This window comes from Bos taurus, chromosome 26 (assembly GCF_002263795.3).
Source record: "Bos taurus isolate L1 Dominette 01449 registration number 42190680 breed Hereford chromosome 26, ARS-UCD2.0, whole genome shotgun sequence".
In the NCBI taxonomy this organism is placed as follows: domain Eukaryota; kingdom Metazoa; phylum Chordata; class Mammalia; order Artiodactyla; family Bovidae; genus Bos; species Bos taurus.
The window spans coordinates 51,779,071-51,796,682 of NC_037353.1; the positions used below are offsets into that span (position 1 = coordinate 51,779,071).

Genomic DNA, 17,612 nt, shown 5'->3' on the forward strand with positions numbered 1-17,612 from the left:
GGAGGAGGAGGCTCTGTGGTCCCCTCACCTCGGGGTGGGCCATCGGCAGTCTGGCCAGCCCCTAGCAGAGTGAGGGTCTTAGGGGAAGAGTGTAAAAAGGAGATGGAGCGTCATTCTGAAGATGAGAAGACAAGAAGAAAGCTGACATTCACAGCAGATGTGGGAGGCCCAACCCCGCCCAGGGTGGGAGACGCCTTCCAGACAGCCGTGCTCAAAGGCAGGCAGCTGAAGCCAGTCAGGAGGCGTCAGCGGAAAGCCTCGGTGCGGAGGGCGGGCCAGCGGGGCGGGGGACATGCACGCTCGGCCAGGACGAGCCTGCGTGTGAAGAACAGACCCAGGGACCCTTCCAGGCCTGGCAGTCAGTCCAGGGGCAGGACTGGGACCAAGCGCCCGGCATCTGAGGCGCCAAACCCACTGTCCGCAGCCAAGCGGGAGGCGGTGTCCAGGCACTCTGCTGGTGGAGGACATCTGCCACGTCCCCTGGAGAGGACGCTGTGCAGCGCAGCGGTAACACAACTCCCAATCCAGTTTGCCTCAACTTGCTGCAAATACCAAGCCGCTGCCCATCCAACAGGGGGTGCTAGTGGTAGAGAGCCCGCCGGCCAGTGCAGGAGGCATAGGAGATATAGTTTGATCCCCGGGTCAGGAAGATGCCCTGGAGGAGGACATGGCACCCCACTCCAGTGTTCTTGTCTGGACAATCCCATGGACAGAGGAGCCTGGCGGGCTGCAGCCTATGGGCTCGCAGAGACTCACACATGACCGAAGTGAGCATGCATGCAAGCACACCCATCAATATGCAAACATAGCTATTACACTATCACTAAGGTAGAAAACAATGATAGCTTTTATTATTGATAAAACCACATGTATTTTACTTATCGGTATAGGAAGGGCAGTGATAAGGATTGTGATAACGTTCATAACGCCGTCCAAGCAGCCCTGAAGACAGGCTTTAGCCAAATGAGAAATGAAACAGCATGTTCCCCACGCCCCTAGACTGCAGCCGGAGCCAGGCTGCTCAGCGCCCTCTCCCGCCCCTGGCCTGGCCCGGTTCTGTGGGTGCGTTTCTGAACCTCACCCCCACCCTCTGCCTTTGGACCCAGGGCTCAGGGCCAGCCTTTGTCTGTCCCAGCTCCGGCAGGACCTCTCCTGTGGTTGAGACCCTGGCGGCAGAAGCACCGCACAAGCCCACAGCCCCCTCCAAGGCAGGGCTGTGCCCAGGGCCCAGCTCCTGCAAAGGCTGTGAGCTGGGAAGGATCAGCCCTGCCCCATGGAGCCTCTCGCTGAAGCGTGCGTTTATTTCCACTCACAGAGAATGGAAGGCCATGACCGGGGGCTCCTGACTCCCAGCTCCTCCTCGTTTTCCCCCTCCTGGATGGTGGATACGTTCACGCTCATCTGGCCGAGGGGCTGACCTGGAGCAGAGCCCCCGAGACGACCCCAGAGAAGCGCGTCTGGACGCAGGGCTGAGCCGGCGCTCCAGGGCAGCCGGGTTCCCGCTTGGCTCGTTCCTGCGGCATCCCGCCTTCTGGAACGTGCGTGTGTCCCCTTCGTGACCAGAGATGCTGTCAGGCGGTGTGTTCAGCGCCGTCTGCGCACTCTGTCCCCTCAGGTAACAACACGTGTTTGTCACGGGCCGTGGGCGCGTGTTTTCTTCCTTCTGGTTTTTGTATTTGAAGAAGGAATTCATAGGGCCTGGACTCCATCTTAGGCCTGTTCATGCTGACCATGCTCAGCCACCTTTCCAATGGACTCTGAACTCTGCGAAAACTACAACAGGAGGCTCAGACCCCCTCCAGACAGGGGAGCCTTGAAAATCGTATCCAGGCTACTCATCGCCTACAAGAAAGCATACACTAATCACCCCTTCCTCCAGACACACCATACACTTTCCTGTATCTATCGGAGTGCAACCTCGGGCTGATTGATTACTGGCTGATTGTTTGACTGAGCACGTGAGCACGAGCACGTGAATGAGGGGGTTATTGGGATTGTATTTTCCTTGGTTTATGTAAGTCCCAAGGAATTTGGGGTGGTGGGTTTGGACACGGATGCATGGGGTATTAAAGATTTTCACAAATGCTGGTCGGGCCCTTGGCTAAGAGGAGACTGCCTTGGGCCCGCCGGTGTAATAAACTGCACTCCACTACCTGCATTGTCCTGCTGAGTGAGTTTGTTTCCCGGAACGTGTGGCTACAACATACTGACCAGATTTTTATCATAAAGTGGTATTTCTTTGAAAGCCAGTCATTTCAATTAAAAAACTAAAAACAGATAAAGGCAAGTGAGAGATGACCCCGTTTAAGGAAGCAGTGGCCTGATGACCAGCAGGGGAAGGGGTTTCAGTCGTTCATAGACAGGACACAGTCCAGCCCTGAGGTGGGCATGAAAACACGGCCGTTGGCCAGAGGAGGGCCTTCTGCAGCAGAGGGTGGGAGGGCCGTGAGCTGCTGGAGCTGCTTCCCGAGCAGCAGGCCCCAGCCCCCCAGCCCCGCCTCTGGCTCCAGGGGAGGCTGGGGGCCTGGAGGCCACAAGCCACCAGGATCTAACAGGACAGGAGAGCCGGCTTCTGCCTCTGTTCCCAGTGAGACTCGTCCAGTGGGACCTGCTGGGTCACATGTTGGAACCTGGGGATGCCCCATGGGCTTAACACCACCAAGACCCAGCCCTGGGGTGGAGGTGGGGGTATCCTGCTTAGTTAGGGGTTGGTATTACTGGGTGGGCTCGAGAAACTGCAGCAGGCCCTGGGGATCAAAAGGAGCTGACCACGGAGCCCAGGGACCCTCAGGGAGCCGCTGTCCTGCTCCCACTGTGCCCACCTCTGCTGGGCCCTGTGCAGGGACCCACGGAAGGGACAAGACGGACCAGCAGCCGCTGTTGCCGTCATGAAGCGGCGGGGGACCCCCACTGGAGGTGGGGGGCACTGAGCTGGGGCGGGAACAGACACATGGCCAGGGACACACGCAACGCAAGGCCTGGGTCCTGGGGCGAACCCAGGACTGTGGCTTCTGCCCACCCCGGGCGCCCTGGGGGTGGAGGGACCCCAGCCCAGCTCCCCCGGCCCCTGCTGCCCCCAGAGCCAGCACGGGTGTGGCGAGGGGGCAGAGAAGGGTCTGCTCCCCACTGAGGGGGCGGAGGCTCCTGACTGAAAAACAACGCCCAATGTGAGAGCTGGGACTCACGCTTTATCTGGGGCAAAATGAAGACTGCAGTCCAGAGACAGCGCCTCAGACTGAGAGCCCGCAGCAGAGAGGCGGGGAAAGGTCGGTGCAAACGCGACTCCCTTGAAGGGGGTGCGTGCAACCAAGCTCACATTTTTGCAGGTTTCAGCCGGTCTTGTGATGCTTCTGTGAGTCACGAGGAGCAGTCGTCACCGTGAAGGATTTTAGTGCTTTTCCAGATCTGAGGAGATAGAAGAATCGGGCTCATAAAGTTGGCTCCTGAACATAACCTCACCATCCGAAGGCCTGTTCTGCCGGTTCCCCACTGCCTCCGCCCGCGCCCAGGCCCTCAATCCTGCTCACCGCCTGGGCTCCTTTGGGCACTGTTGAAAGTCAGAGGCCACAGTGGCTCACGGTTTAATCCGTGTAGAGGTGGACCGCAAGCGCCAACGTGTAAACGTGTAGGTGACGAGGCCACGTGGGCCTGGGCTCCTGCTGCCCTCAGCTGTCCAGCCCCCCTCCAGAAGGCCCACGGGGTGACCCTCACTTCAAAACATGAGGAGACTATCTGGGCTGTGCTCCCTCCTCCAGGCGGGCTGTGCTCCCTCCTCCAGGCGGGCTGTGCTCCCTCCTCCAGGCTGGCAGCCAGGGGTGCCCGAGGAGCCTGGGGAGGACAGTGTGAGGAAGACTGGGCATCACGGGACCAGGCTCAGTGTCTCCCATTTAGGAAGCAGCATGTTCTCACCAGCAGGAGCTCGTGCCCTCTGGATGAGCTGGGGTGCCCAGGTGCCCCCACTAGCCTACTCTGAGCGGTAATCTCGTTGGCTCAGGCCCCAGGCCTCTGATGCGATTCTCTCTGCGGCAAAACTGGCCCTGCCACACTAAATGGGCTCCTTAATTTGATTCTGGATCCTCTGCTGGCCTGTCCAGGCCCCGGGGCCCCTCCCAGGCCCCACTAACGTGTTTAGCCATTTGTTGACCAACTGCAGCTTTTCGGAGGCTGGCAGCTCTGTCTCCAGGGGCTGTCACGTCTCCTTAGAGAGAGAACACGAGCCCCCTCACGCACGCTCCCCCACCCCACCTGCCCCCAGCCCTGCGCCCGCGGTCTCTGACCTCCAAGGAGGGCCAGCGTCACCTGGGAGCCTGTTAGAATGCAGAGCCTCAGGCCCTCAGGGCTCCACGTAAGCCTCGCCTGCCAACAAGAGCCCACAGGACCCAGTGTCCCTCGCAGGCCCAAGGCACCCTTTTAGAAGGACCACTCTGCCCTCCTCAGACTTTGCCCCAGCCCGCGGAGGAGTCATCCACGCACAGCCACGGCCCTCCTCTGGAACACATGCAGGGAGCCCAGGACCCCAAATGCCCACCCCACAGCCTGAGCCCACCCCCAGGGCCTGTGGGAACCCCTGCCCCAGGGCTGTTTGCAGGGGTGCGCTGCTGCCTGCAGGAGACGTGGAAGCCTCCTCACCGAGGATGAGGCACAGTGCCGAAGGCTTCAACACGTGTGTGAGGGGGGCCTCAGTCACCCCTTTGCCCAGGCCCTGAAGGGCTTCCCAGGTGGCACTAAGGGTAAAGAACCCACCTGCCAAGGCAGGAGACGTAAGAGGCACAGGTTCGATCCCTGCATGGGGGAGATCCCCTGGAGGAGGGCACGGCAACCCACTCCAGCACCCTTGCCTGGGAAATCCCATGGACAGAGGAGCCTGGTGGGCTCAGTCCATGGGGCACAGAGTCGGACATGATCGAGGTGACTTAGCACACACAGCACCAGGCCCTGAAATACTGCGGGCGTGCCTGCCACAGGCGGTTCATCCCTCTAGGCACACCTTCATTCCTTTATTCTCCTGATACGTACCGGTGTCTAGAACGTGCTGGGCACTGCCCTGGGCTCAGAGCACTGCAGAGCATGGCAGAACACTCAGCCCCACAGAGCCGCCATCCTGGAGGAGGCGGCAGACAGAGGAAACACAGGAGGCCCAGGAGTGCTGGCTGGTGAAAGCATGAAGACAGCTGGCACAGGAGGTGCCAGGGAGCCCTGCTGAGAAGGAGCCTGGCAGAGAAAGGCCTGAGGCAGGCGGCCCTGGCGCCCGAGAAGCTGTCTGTCCAGGAGTCCATTTGCAGAGTCAAAGCTGCGTGAATATTCAACCGGACAAGAGAAGACTGACATGCATCCTGAGCAGACAAGGCCTGCACGCACACCCAGCCCTGCTCTGGGGGAGCTCTTTTTGGAACAGGGCCTTTCAACTCCATCTGGTCAGACCTCCCAATTTTTGCTAGTTTGCATTTCCCGCAGGACGGCGATAAAGCCCCTTCCTCCTCGTGGTCTGGGGTCACTGTTTCCCTCTCTGCTCCTTCTTAGCTACTCAGGCCTTTTGCCCATTTTTATATTGGGGCATTTGCTTCTCCTGACACATTGATACGTAAGTGTATACACATACAGTGTGACCTTGAAAGTGCCGCGTAATCACCATTTGCAATGAACACTTGCACGCCGCAAGCGTCTTCTTGAGGCTTCCCCAGTGGCTCAGCAGGTAAAGCATCCACCTGCAGTGCAGGAGACAGGAGATACAGATTGGATCTCTGGGTCGGGAAGATCCCCTGGAGGAGGAAAGGGCAACCCACTCCAGTATTCTTGCCTGGAGAATCCCATGGACAGAGGAGCCTGGCAGGCTGCAGTCCACGGGGTCGCAAAGAGTCAGACATGACTGAGCGACTAACACACACATGTGAGGTGATGGAATTAAACTTGTGGCCATGATTTCACAATATGTCCATATATTAAATCACTATGTTATATATCTTAGGTTTGAACAATGTCATATATCAATTATATTTCAATAAAACTGGAAACAGCAAACATCTGCCTCTGGTGACTGGCTTGCATTTCCACATGGTGCTTTCTAATGAATGGAAGTTTTGAATTCTGATACAATCACTTTATGAAATATTTTCTACTATGGTTAATCTTTTTATGTCTGGCCTAAATCTGGCCTTTTTATGTCTGCCTTATTGTTGTAGCCACGCGTTCCGGGAAACAAACTCACTCAGAAAGACAATGCAGATAGTGGAGTGCAGTTTATTACACCGGCGGGCTCAGGGCAGAGTCTCCTCTTAGCCAAGGACCCCGACCAGCATTTGTGAAAACCTTTTATACCCCGTGTGTACGTGTCTGAACCCACCACTCCAAACTCCTTTAGACTTACATAAACCAAGGAAAATACGATCCCAATGACCCCCTCATTCACGTGCTATGTGCTCACGTGCTCAAACAGTCAAACAATCAGCCAATAATCAATAAGCCCGAGGTTACACTCCGATTGATACCGAAAAATTATGGCCTGTCTGGAGGAAGGGGTGATAGTGTATGTTTTCTCTTAGGCGATGAGTAACCTAGATAGGATCTTCAAGGCTCCCCTGTCTGGAGGGGGTCTTATCCTTCGGTTGTTGTTTTCAAAGGCACTAAACACAGAGTTCAGAGTCCCTTGGAAAGGTGGCTGAGCATGGTCAGCATGAACAGGCCTACGATGGAGTCCAGGCCCTATGAATTCCTTCTTCGTTATGACAAGGTCAGAAAAATTATCAGGTATTTTCATCTAAGATAACATTTCGTATTATTTCACACCCTCACATTCCTGGGATGAACCTAACTTCATGAGTGTCACCCCTTTTTAAAAATATACGGTTTACAGGATGAAATTTGCTAATAATTTGTTTAGGACTTCTATGTCCTTTCCTAAGAGACTGGACTAAAGTGCGCTTCTTGGACTAGTCTTGTCTGGCTTTGTTTTTAAAAGTTGTGCTGGACCCGGAATCATTTGGGGAGGTTTCCTGCTTTGTATAAGACTGAAACATTCATTCCTTGGGAATTTGGTAGAATATGTCTGAATAATCCCAGAAATGAGTTGTCTTGCAGGACAATTTTCAGCTAGTGGTCAAATGTCCTTAAATGTCATAGAAACTTTTGGTCTTCTCTTTCTTCTTGAATCAATTTTTTTAAGTCGTAATTTCCTGGGAATTTGTTCAATTGGAATAAGATTTCAAATTGAGTGGTTCATGATATTTTTATCTTTTAAAGCCTCTGTGTGAGAGGGTTTCCCCTTTACATTCCTAATGTTAATTTGTCCTTATGGCTCATTCCGCACCCCTCCACCCCCTCCAACCCCCACTTTCCTCTTGCTGGTCACCAACCAGCTTTTGTCTTCGATTCTCCTGCTCTCATTTCCTATGGCAAAAATTTCTGCGCCTATCATTTGGTTGTATTAATTTCTGCCTTTTCCTCCTCCTTTTATTAATTTAGCCCTTATTGTTTTTCTGATTTAACTTGGACACTTGCTTATTTTCTTTTTTCTTCTTCTAAGGCGACACAGCTTCCCCTGAACCCCACTCGGCACTGTCCCATACGCGTGTGTCACACACACGTGTGTCTCACACAAAAGCGTCACACGGAGGATCTCCATCACAGTCCAGTTCTGGTTCCAGTTTCCGGACTTTGACTCAGGCATCGTTCGGAAGTGTTTTATTTTTCAAATGATTATTTTTATAATTTGAAATCATTAAGTGTACCTTCTAAATAAATATTGTTTTCACTTCTGGTTAATTGTGTTATGATCCGAAAACGTGGTTCGTAAAGCATCATTTCATGGAAATCGGAGCGCTCCGTGTCGTGATGAGCAGTTCCTTTCTGCCCGTTCCGTGTGCACTGGGACCGGGAGGGTCGCTCTGGGGTCCGGGTGCCCGACGGCGGGGGTGGGAGGGGTGTCCACTCTCACTGGGCAGCGAAGCCTGCGGGCGGGGCCGGGACGGACCCCGCCTCCCCACCGCCGCTGGGGCCGGGCCCAGCCCCTCCCAGCCCTGCCCGGCTCTAGACCCCCGTACGACCCCAGGGCGGGCGTCTCCGAGGCGAAGGTCTCCTGTTCTCCGCCCCCGCCCCCACTTGCTCAGGGGCGGGGCCTCTTCCTCCCGGGGGTTGGGGGAGGGGGTGGCGATTGCCCGAGACTCGAGCCCCACCCTCAGCCCCGGGCTCTGCAACCCCGTCCTCAGCCCGGGAGGCCCCAACCCCCCGGCCCGGCCCGGCTCGCCCGGCGGCGAGGCAGGGATGCCCGGGCGGGTCCGAGTCTTTCCCGCCGGCACCGTCAGCGGGTGCTCGGCTTCCAGTTGGAGGAGTCACTGCTGGTTTGTGCCGAGGGGCCTCCTGCCCCGCCCCCGCCCCCGCCCCCGCCCCCGCCCCCGCCCCGCCCCCGCCCCGCCCCGCCCCCGCCCCCCCCCGCCCCCGCCCCCGCCCCGCCCCGCCCCCGCCCCCCCCCGTGTTCCTCCTGCTCCGCCCCCGCCCCCGCCCCCGTGTTCCTCCTGCTCCGCCCCTCGCGCCCCTCCCGGGGCTGCAGGGCGGGGGGGCCCCCCACACCCTGTGTTCCGGAGTGAGGGTGAGCTCGGGGCTCCAGGCCGCTCTGCTTTGTGACGCTGCTTCGCTCCGCCCGGTCCCTGGGGGGCGGGCGCTGTGCTCCGTCTTGGCTGATCTAGGGCGGGGACCCAGCCCGGACTTGGGCGGGTTGAGGGTGGGTAGGAGGAGACCACAGCCAACAAATGGGGTCTGGGGCCCTGGGGTGGGGCGCCTGGAGGCCCCCGTGGGCCGGTGGAGTCGGGTGGGTGGGAGCCTCCTGTGTCTCCTACAGTCGGGGGTCAGGTGGTCTGCAGCCCTGTCCGGTGCCCCTAAGGCCCCAGGCCAGCCAGCCTCTGGCCCTGACCTGCGAGGAGACCCCGCATCTGGAGGGTGGGTTTCCAGAGCCTCTGAGCTTGCTGCTGGCCTCCAGACTCCTGCCACCACCGGGCACGCCCTGCCTCCTCGCCGCTGAAGAGATGCAGAGGACTGAGAAATCGCCCAGTGACCTGGGACCAGGAGGCCTCACCAGGCTCAGAGCCACGCAGTGGCCTTGCTCGGCAGGAGGAGGCCCGGAGCTGACCTGTCCCCTCCTTCCTTAGCCCCCCTGCCCAGGGCTGGACAGGCACCGTGGACCGGGAGGCCTCTCCACACAGAGGCAGGTTACAGGGCTCAGCTTCCCTGGTCCTCCCTGCGGGCAGAAGCCCAGGCCCCCACTACCCCTGTCCATCTGCACCCTGAGCCAGCCTGGCAGAGGCTCCCAGGAGCCTCTTCTGCTGGCCTTGGGGACATGGGGACGTGGGCACATGACGGGGGGCCCTGCTTTCTGTGCAGACTCCCTGGCTGGGCCCCTCCCCGTCTGGCCACAGCTGGTCCCCAGCTCTGCGGCTGCGGTCCTGAGACCCACTCTCCAGACCGCGGAGGCCGCGGGAAGCCCGAGAGGTGCGTCTCCACCTGCTGCGGAAGCAGGGACAGCCCCAGGCCCTGGCGCCCGCTCCAGCGGGAGGCATCTTCCCGCCCTGGCACGCGCTCCAGGCCTAAAAATAGACCTGTCCATCTGGACAGCGTGTGGTGGCCGGGGAGGGGGCCGCTGGTGGCTTTGCGGGAATTACCAGGCTGGCCATCAGGACCCTCGGCCCCAGGCCGCCTCTGAGCAAGAGGCTGGTGGATCAGGGCCTCCGGCCGCTCGTTAGTGAAGCAGACGTCTTGGACGTGGCCCTGCCACACGGCTCCCCAGCATCCTTGGTGCCCACTGAGGGGGCTCCCCCGGAAGTCTTCCAGGAAACATGTGGTCTTTACTCTTTTCGGATCCCAGGGGCTTCTCTTGACTCCTCAGAGGCCTTGGGCTCTGGATGGGGCCGGGGTCTCCCAGGTCATCTCTGGGGGAGCAGGTCACCCCACATGCAGGACGGTGAGGGACACAGGAGCCAGGCGGGCGGCGGTCTGGCTACCGCAGCGCCATGGACAGGCCCTGCTGTGTGTCAGGCTGAGGAGAGGAGGCCAGAGACCCCGGGGCCAAGAGGAGGGGTCTCTAGGTGGGGGTGGGGCAGGGGCAGGAACTGGAGGCCCAGGGCCAGGGGATCCGAGTGGCCTGGTTTTCCCTAAGGTTGCGGGGAGCCTGGTGTCGTCAGGAGGGAGGTCAGGGGTGAGGACGGGTAGGGTGCCTATTGGAGAAAGGGGTGGGGCCCGCCCAGGGGCAGAGGGGACGGAGGTCGGCCACCAGCGTAAGGGTGGGCGTCCAGGAGGCCCGCCTGTCCCCAGGGCCCTGGGGAAGGAGAGCCGTCTCCACAGCTCGCTGTGGGGGCAGCCACCCTGCGTGGCCACAGGGCCTGGGAACACGTGGGCGGCGGGCGGGTGGCCGACAGAAGCAAAGGGCCACGCTGACGGATGTTGCTCTGCGGAAATGCCGCAGGGAGGAGCGGCGGACTCACACACCCTGGAGACCACGGGGGGGCCGCTGGACGCGTGCTCCCTCTGGATGGCAGGCAGCAGCTGGGGTCCTGGGCCTCCTGCCCACGTCCTTTCTGGGCCTGGGGCGTCCCAGACGCGGCCCTGCTGGAGGCAGGCCCCGGCTGCTTCGCCTTGGATCTGCGGTCTGTGACGGACGCGGCTAATCCCGGGGCCACGGTGCTCAAGCCCTGGCTGCAGGGGCCCTCAGGATCCAGTTCTCAAGGGGGACGACGGCCAGCAACCTCCACGTGAGGTGTAGGGTCGGCAGGTGGCAGGTGGCCAGGGGCACCACGCACCGCAGCTTCCGCCCACCGGCGTCTACCCTCATCAGGTGCCTCTAGCCACTCCAGCGTGACAAACATGAAGCACGCTCGTGTAGTACACACGCACGCACACACACACACACAAATATAAACACACTGGCACACGAACATACACACCCACACACGCATACACACTCACATATGCAAGCATACACAAACACACCAAACACGTGGACACACGATCATGCACATGTACACACCGCACAAGTGCCTTCACATCTACACACACACACGTGGGTTCACGCTTGTGCACACATGCACACATAGGTACGGCCCACACGCGTGTGCACATATGTATCCACATGCACCCATGTGCCCACACCAAAAAAACCCACTTGGGCCTGTAAAAAAGTCCTCCATCCTGAGAGATGGAGAACGTTGCAACCAAGGTGAAAGTGGAAAATGCAGGTTGCAAAATATTTTCCAGTAGAGTATGTATCTGCCTGTGTGCTTTGTGCTTTCATTAAAGATCAAGAATAAACATGCTGAGGGCACCAGAGACAAACCAGGTGTGATTTAAAAGGAGAGCAGCTGCCCTAAGTTCAGGGAGAACGACAGGGTCGCCGGCCAGCACGTGAGCAGAGGCCTGAGAGCCACCGGGAGGGGAGGGAATCAGACAGACGGCGGCGCCCCCTTCCTGCCCCAAGACGGGACCCTGGACCAAGGGTACAGAGAAGAGGAGTCCTGAAATTGCGAAAATTTGTAGTGAGCTTTTAAATCAATTACACATGGAATTAGTCTAAGTATTTGTGTTTGGTTACAAAGCAAAATTAAATGTCAAAAACAATTCTTAAAAAATAACACAGCAGCATACAAATAATAAGTGAAGTCACGCATAACACTATTACAGTGTTAGCACATCTCAAAGAAGGGGCTGATTTTCTAGGAAAATGTGCTTTTCCAGAATTGTCTCATGAGGAAACTTGAACACTGTAATAAATGAGTAAGTAGCCATGGGCCAAACTGAAAGGACTGCCAAAGGATTACTCACAGAGGTGCCAGACCAGTACAATTTTATGGGTGAATCATCTGGTCCCACCACTTCAGGGCACATAGGTGGGAACAATGGAGACAGTGGCAGACTTTATTTTCTTGGGCTCCAAAGTGACTGTGGACAGTGACCAAAACCATGAACTTAAAAGATGCTGCTCCTTGGAAGAAAGCAGTGACAAACCTAGACAGTGTTTTAAAAACCAGAGACGTTATTTTGCTGACAAAGGTCCATCTAGTCAAAGCTCTGGTTTTTCCAGAAGTCATGTACAGATGTGAGACCTAGGCAATAAAAAAGACTGAGCACTGAAGAACTGGTGCCTTAGAACTGTGGTGTTGGAGAAGACTCTCGAGAGTCCCTTGAATAGCAAGGAGGTCAGGCCAGTCCATCCTAAAGGAAATCAACCCTGAATATTCATAGGAAGGACTGATGCTGAAGCTGAAGCTCTAATACTTTGTTCACCAGATGCGAAGAGCTGACTCATTGGAAAAGACCCTGCTGCTGGGAAAGACTGAGGACAAGAGGAGAAGGGGACGACAGGATGAGATGACTGGATGGCATCACCAACTCGATGGACATGAGTGTGAGCAAACTCCAGGGGATAGTGAAGGACAGGGAAGATGGGATGCTGCAGTCCACGGGGTCGCAAAGAGTTAGACATGACTGAGTGACTGAACAACAACCTTTCAAAATTTTAAGCAGCAGATATTTTCAATGCCATATGGTGGTTTAGTTGCTCAGTCGTGTCTGACTCATGCGACACCATGGATTGTAGCCCACCAGGCCCCTCTGTCCATGACATTTCCCAGGTAAGAATACTGAAGTGGGTTGCCATTTCCTTCTCCAGGGCCGTGTGTGTGTGTGTGTGTGTGTGTGTGTGTGTGTGTATGTGTATACATATATATATATTATATATCTATATATGTCAACTGATTAATGAAAAACCTAGAAAACTTCCCAATTAATTTTATCCCACTAGATCAAAAGAGTCAATCTTAAAGGAAATCAACCCTGAATACTCATTGGAAGGACTGATGCTGGAGCTGAAGCTCCAATACTTTGGCCACCTGATGCAAAGAACTGACTCATTTGAAAAGACCCTGATGCTGGGAAAGATTGAGGGCAAGAGGAGAAGGGGACGACAGAGGATGAGATGGTTGGATGGCATCACCAATTCAGTGGACGTGAACTTGGGCAAGCTCCAGGAGATGGTGAGGGACAGGGAAGCCTGGCGTGCTGCAGCCCATGGAGTCTCGAAGAGCTGGACATGACCTGGCAACTGAACAACAGCAATGATCCAACCTTAAATGTTAACTTAGCATAGCTAGCATTATAAGAAAACCCTTTTGATACAATCTCAATTATGAATGCAAATATAAGAGTTCCAAATAAATTCTTAGCAAATTAAGTTGTCACCATCTTAAATCAACCACACATTGAGTGCATTAATTTTATCCTTTTAGGCAAGAATGAGTTAAAATTATACAATCTAAATTGTATCGATAATTTAATCATTAGAAACATGATAATTTGATTATCAATAGACACTACAAAAGACATTGATAATACTTAATATTCATTAAGTTAAATTTTTAAAATTTATTTTATTGAAGTATAATTGAGTTATGATGTGTTGATTTTTGCTTACATATTTATGCATTCTTTTCCATTATGGTTTATCAAAGAACACTGAATATAGGTCCCTGTGTTATGCAGTAGGATCTTGCTGTCTACCCATTCTCTGTAAAACAGTCTGCATCTCCTCATCCTAAAGCCCCAACCCTTCCCTCCCCCAAGCCCCTCCCCCTCGGTAACCCCAAGTCTGACCCCTGTGTCTGTGAGTCCTTTTCTCTTTCACAGATAATTTCATTTGTGTCCTAGTTTAGATTCCACACGTAAGTGATGTCAGGTGGCATTTGCCTTTCTCTGGCTGACTTCATTTGGTATGACAATCTCTAGGTCAATCCCTGCTGCTACAAATGGCCCTACTTCATTCTTTCTGTGGCTGAGTAGTATTCCATTGTGTATATGTACCACATCTTTATCCACTGATCTGTCAAGGAACATTCATCATTAACCTTAATTTTAATCAAAGTAATACACATTTTGACTTTAAGACTCACAGCTGCCTGGGCGTTACAGCATAATGCCAACTGCTCTTACTTCTCTTCCTGCTCTTGTGAGGTCACCACTTTCAGCTTTCTTTAGAAATTCCTCCTGGTACTTAACCAATCCATTTCTAAACAGCACACTTATCCCACCATGGCTTGATGTCTCAGTTTTAGGTGTTTTAAGCTTCCCCAGTGGCTCAGGTGGTAAAGAATCTGCCTGCAGTGCGGGAGACCTGGGATTGATCCATGGGGTCCGGTCGGGAAGATCCCCTGGAGAAGGGCATGGCAACCCACTCCAGTATTCTTGCCTGGAGAATTCCATGGACAGAAGAACCTGGCGGGCTATGGTTCATGGGGTCACAAATAGTCAGACACGACTGAGCGACTCACACACACACACACACACACACACACACACACACCATCTTCCTGGTTTGGACGATGAAGGTAAACTCTCTCCCATTGCCTCCACCCCACTGCTGCTGCTGCTAAGTCGCTTCAGTCGTGTCTGACTCTGTGCGACCCCATAGACGGCAGCCAACCAGGCTCCCCCGTCCCTGGGATGCCAGAAGCCCATCCTGACAACTGGGCGGGAAGTGACAGAGAGCTCCGCTACTGTCCTCTCTTCAGCCCCACTCCACCACCCCCCGCCACCAGCAAGGGCACAGAACGACCCAAGCAGCTGATTCTGAACTGATCTGACCTTGGAGTCCGTCTGGGTCCCACAGACTAGGAGGTGCCCTAATGAGGGTAACTGGATGGGGGTCTGAGGAAGGACTATTGGAAAAGCTGTGCTGGGGGTGGGGATTGCAGGGAGAGGGGGACGTAGATGGAGGCTGGGTCCCCAGAAAGACATGCCCACACCCCATCCCCAGACCTGGGGCTGTGGCCTTGTTTGGAAATGGGGTCTGTGCAATCTGGCTAGGTTATGGATCTTGAGAGGAGACCATCCTGGGTGGGGATGGGCGGTGCCCAGAGAAGGGGAGGGGGCTGGGAAGATGGCTGAGATCAAAGGAACGTGGTTGGCGGCCATCGGAAGCTTCCTGTCCTCCCCAGCACCCCTGGCGGGAGCCCGGCCCTATCCCACCCTGACTCTGGATCCTGCCTCCAACACTGTGAGAGGCCTGGGGTGGACACAGGCAGTGTTGCTGCTCTGAGAGCCCCAATCCTGAAGGTGAGGAAGGGGAGGATTTGGAGGGGCAGGAGCCAACCGCTGGGGAGAGACTTGGCCATGTTGTGGGTGCGGTGCACTGTGGGCATCAGAGAGGGGGTGGGTCTGAGAGCGGGGCCAGCGGGTGGGTGGCGCCCAGCGGTCACCTTGGAGAGCTCGTCTATGAGGTGCTGCTGCTCGACGATCTGCAACTTCAGGAAGTCCACGTCCCGCTCTGCCTGACTCTGATCCAGGTCGTTCAGGGAGCTGGGTCTCCGTATGATCCCTGCTCTCTGCCTCTGAAAACCAGACAGACCACACAACATGTGGAATGAGGTGCCCGACCGCTGAAGGGCAGCTGGGGTCTCCTCACCCTGCCTGCCTGTACCTCAGAAGCCCTGTCACTGGTCACCCCACTGGTCACGGGCCTCCTGCCGGCGAGTCCCAGCCCACAGACGCCCGTGAGACCAAAGCCTTGATCTTGCTATCAGACCTCGCGTAGAAGAGGCTAGTTACACAAAAGTGGGCTCCTTACCATCTCTATGTTCTCCTGGGTGACAAATTTTAACTTGTTTTCCATCCGACGTAAACTGTGGGACAGATCTTCGTTCTTCCGAGTAAGGCGTTTGTTTTTGTCCAGCAATGGCTTGTATGACTTTCAGCTCCCCTTACACGCTTTAACTGAAAGACAAGATTAATTATATATTACGATGTTTAAAAGCATCACAGAGAACAGCAGCTCCAAACAGAGGTGTTAAAGCAAGCAGAACAAGCCTTGTGTTCCATGGAGCTCAGTGGTCTGGCACTGCACTCTGTTCTGCTCGAAAGAGCAACAGGGAAACAGCCCAGTCCGTGAGCCTTCCGCCACCTGGGAGAGCTCATGTCCCAGCAGCCAGGTCACTGGCGAACCTCTGTGGCCATAAGGACTGACGCCACTAGCAGGCGAGGTCGTCACACGTCTCAGACGACACCCAGAACAGAGACACGTGCCCACGTGTCAGCCCCCACGTGCCACACGGAATCAGCCAACCAGCGCTCAGCCTGTATCTGGTCCCCTACCTGATGTTGTTAATAAAGTTTTATTGGAAATGCCCTGTCACCATCACTCTTCTGTTCCATGGCAATCTTTGGAAGTGGATGCCCCAGCTCCCCCTCCACGGCAGGCATAGGCCACAGAATTTAGAGGCCCGAGGCCACCACCAGCTCGTTCCGTTCCTCCGACAGCAGGGCATTGCGGTCCTCGAGTTTCCGGATGATCGCGCTCAGCTCCGCAATCTTAAGTTGGAAACGCCGAGCATCCTTTTCATCCAACTGCTGTTCCTAAAACAAAAATCAACTGCAAATAACTGTTCGTAGACACAGACACAAAAACCATGGCAAGTCCCAACACACCACGGAAACCAAGGCACTTCTGTGTCAGATGGCCCATGATTCTAATGGCTGGGGGCACTGCGGGCTGCACGCTGGGGACAGAGTGCAGGAGCGAGACTGTTCAGAGTGCAGACGGGGCGAGGGCGTGCGCACACAGGTGCCGCAGGTGGGCAAGACGCTGAGAAAACCCAAGAAGCCAGCACCATGCTTCACGAGGCCGCTGCCGGCTGCAGCTTTCAAGGTCGGGGAGGGCTGCCCTGCACTGTAGCGGGGGCCTCACTTTCCTTGAATTATAATGTGAACCCAGGAAATGATGTTCAGCTTAAGACTTTCGAAGTGGGATTCCAGGAAGAGTGGTCCCTCAAATTGAGTTTCTAAAAAATCACTTCGGGAGCCACTGGAACTTACTAAAAAAAAATCAATGAAACATTTTGATCTGGTTTCAGAATCTCTGGAGTTAATGGATCTGTCGGGTGCCAGAGCTGGTTTTAACCCAGTTAAGCCATTTATATAACAAGATTGTAAAATGTCATGCTCCATTCTTGAACAATCACTGCCCTAGGGCTGGCTCGGCTCAAACGCAGCTCTGTCCTCAAAGCAAACAGACGCGAGTCCGGGAAGGACCGGGGACAGTCCCTCATTCAGCAGGTGCAGGAGAGGCGGGGGGCCGACCCGGAAGGACTGTGTGGAGGGTCCGTGGAATGTAGACCCTTTCCAGACTCCTGGGACCCCGCAGAGGGCTCTGAATAAGGAGCGGTGAGAGGAGATGGGTGGGGTCACAGCCCCTCATGGTCACGCAGCCCGAGGCGCGGACAGTGGCGTGGTCACAAGGAAGGCAGGTGCCGGGCAGCTGGTCACGAGCACAGAAACCACGGCAGGATGGTCAGGGCCAGCGGAGGGCAGAGCCTGCGTGCGGTGATGGAGCTGCCAGGCCACCTCCCCCAGCACAAAGGAGGGCCCTTAGCAACCTGGGGCTGGTGGTGGAGGCGGGCACAGCTGGAAGCCTGAAGCTCGAGGCCCATGGGAGGGGCCAGGGGAGCGCAAGGCCAGTGCTACGCTGCAGCAGCAAGGAGGGAAGAGAGAGAAGTCTCTGGGCCCTTTCAGCCTCAGAGAAGCCGAGGGTCCCTCTGGCCTGTGGGCTGCAGACATGGGCAGAGTCCCCAAGGCTTGGGCTCGGGACT

The 17,612-nt window shown here is 55.9% G+C and overlaps 1 protein-coding gene and 1 long non-coding RNA gene across 16 annotated transcripts in view; both read left to right on the top strand.

The window, feature by feature from the left end:
• JAKMIP3 (Janus kinase and microtubule interacting protein 3) overlaps positions 1–17,612 on the top strand; it is a 138,846-nt gene that overhangs the window by 82,734 nt on the left and 38,500 nt on the right. The gene's annotated exons all lie outside the window — the stretch shown is intronic.
• LOC132343990 (uncharacterized) lies at positions 8,588–13,207 on the top strand. 2 transcript variants are annotated; one of them, XR_009493049.1, is made up of 2 exons: positions 8,588–12,608; positions 12,779–13,207. It is a non-coding gene; the product is annotated as an uncharacterized lncRNA (long non-coding RNA). The 2 variants fall into 2 exon arrangements; XR_009493048.1 differs by having other exon boundaries at positions 8,588–12,382.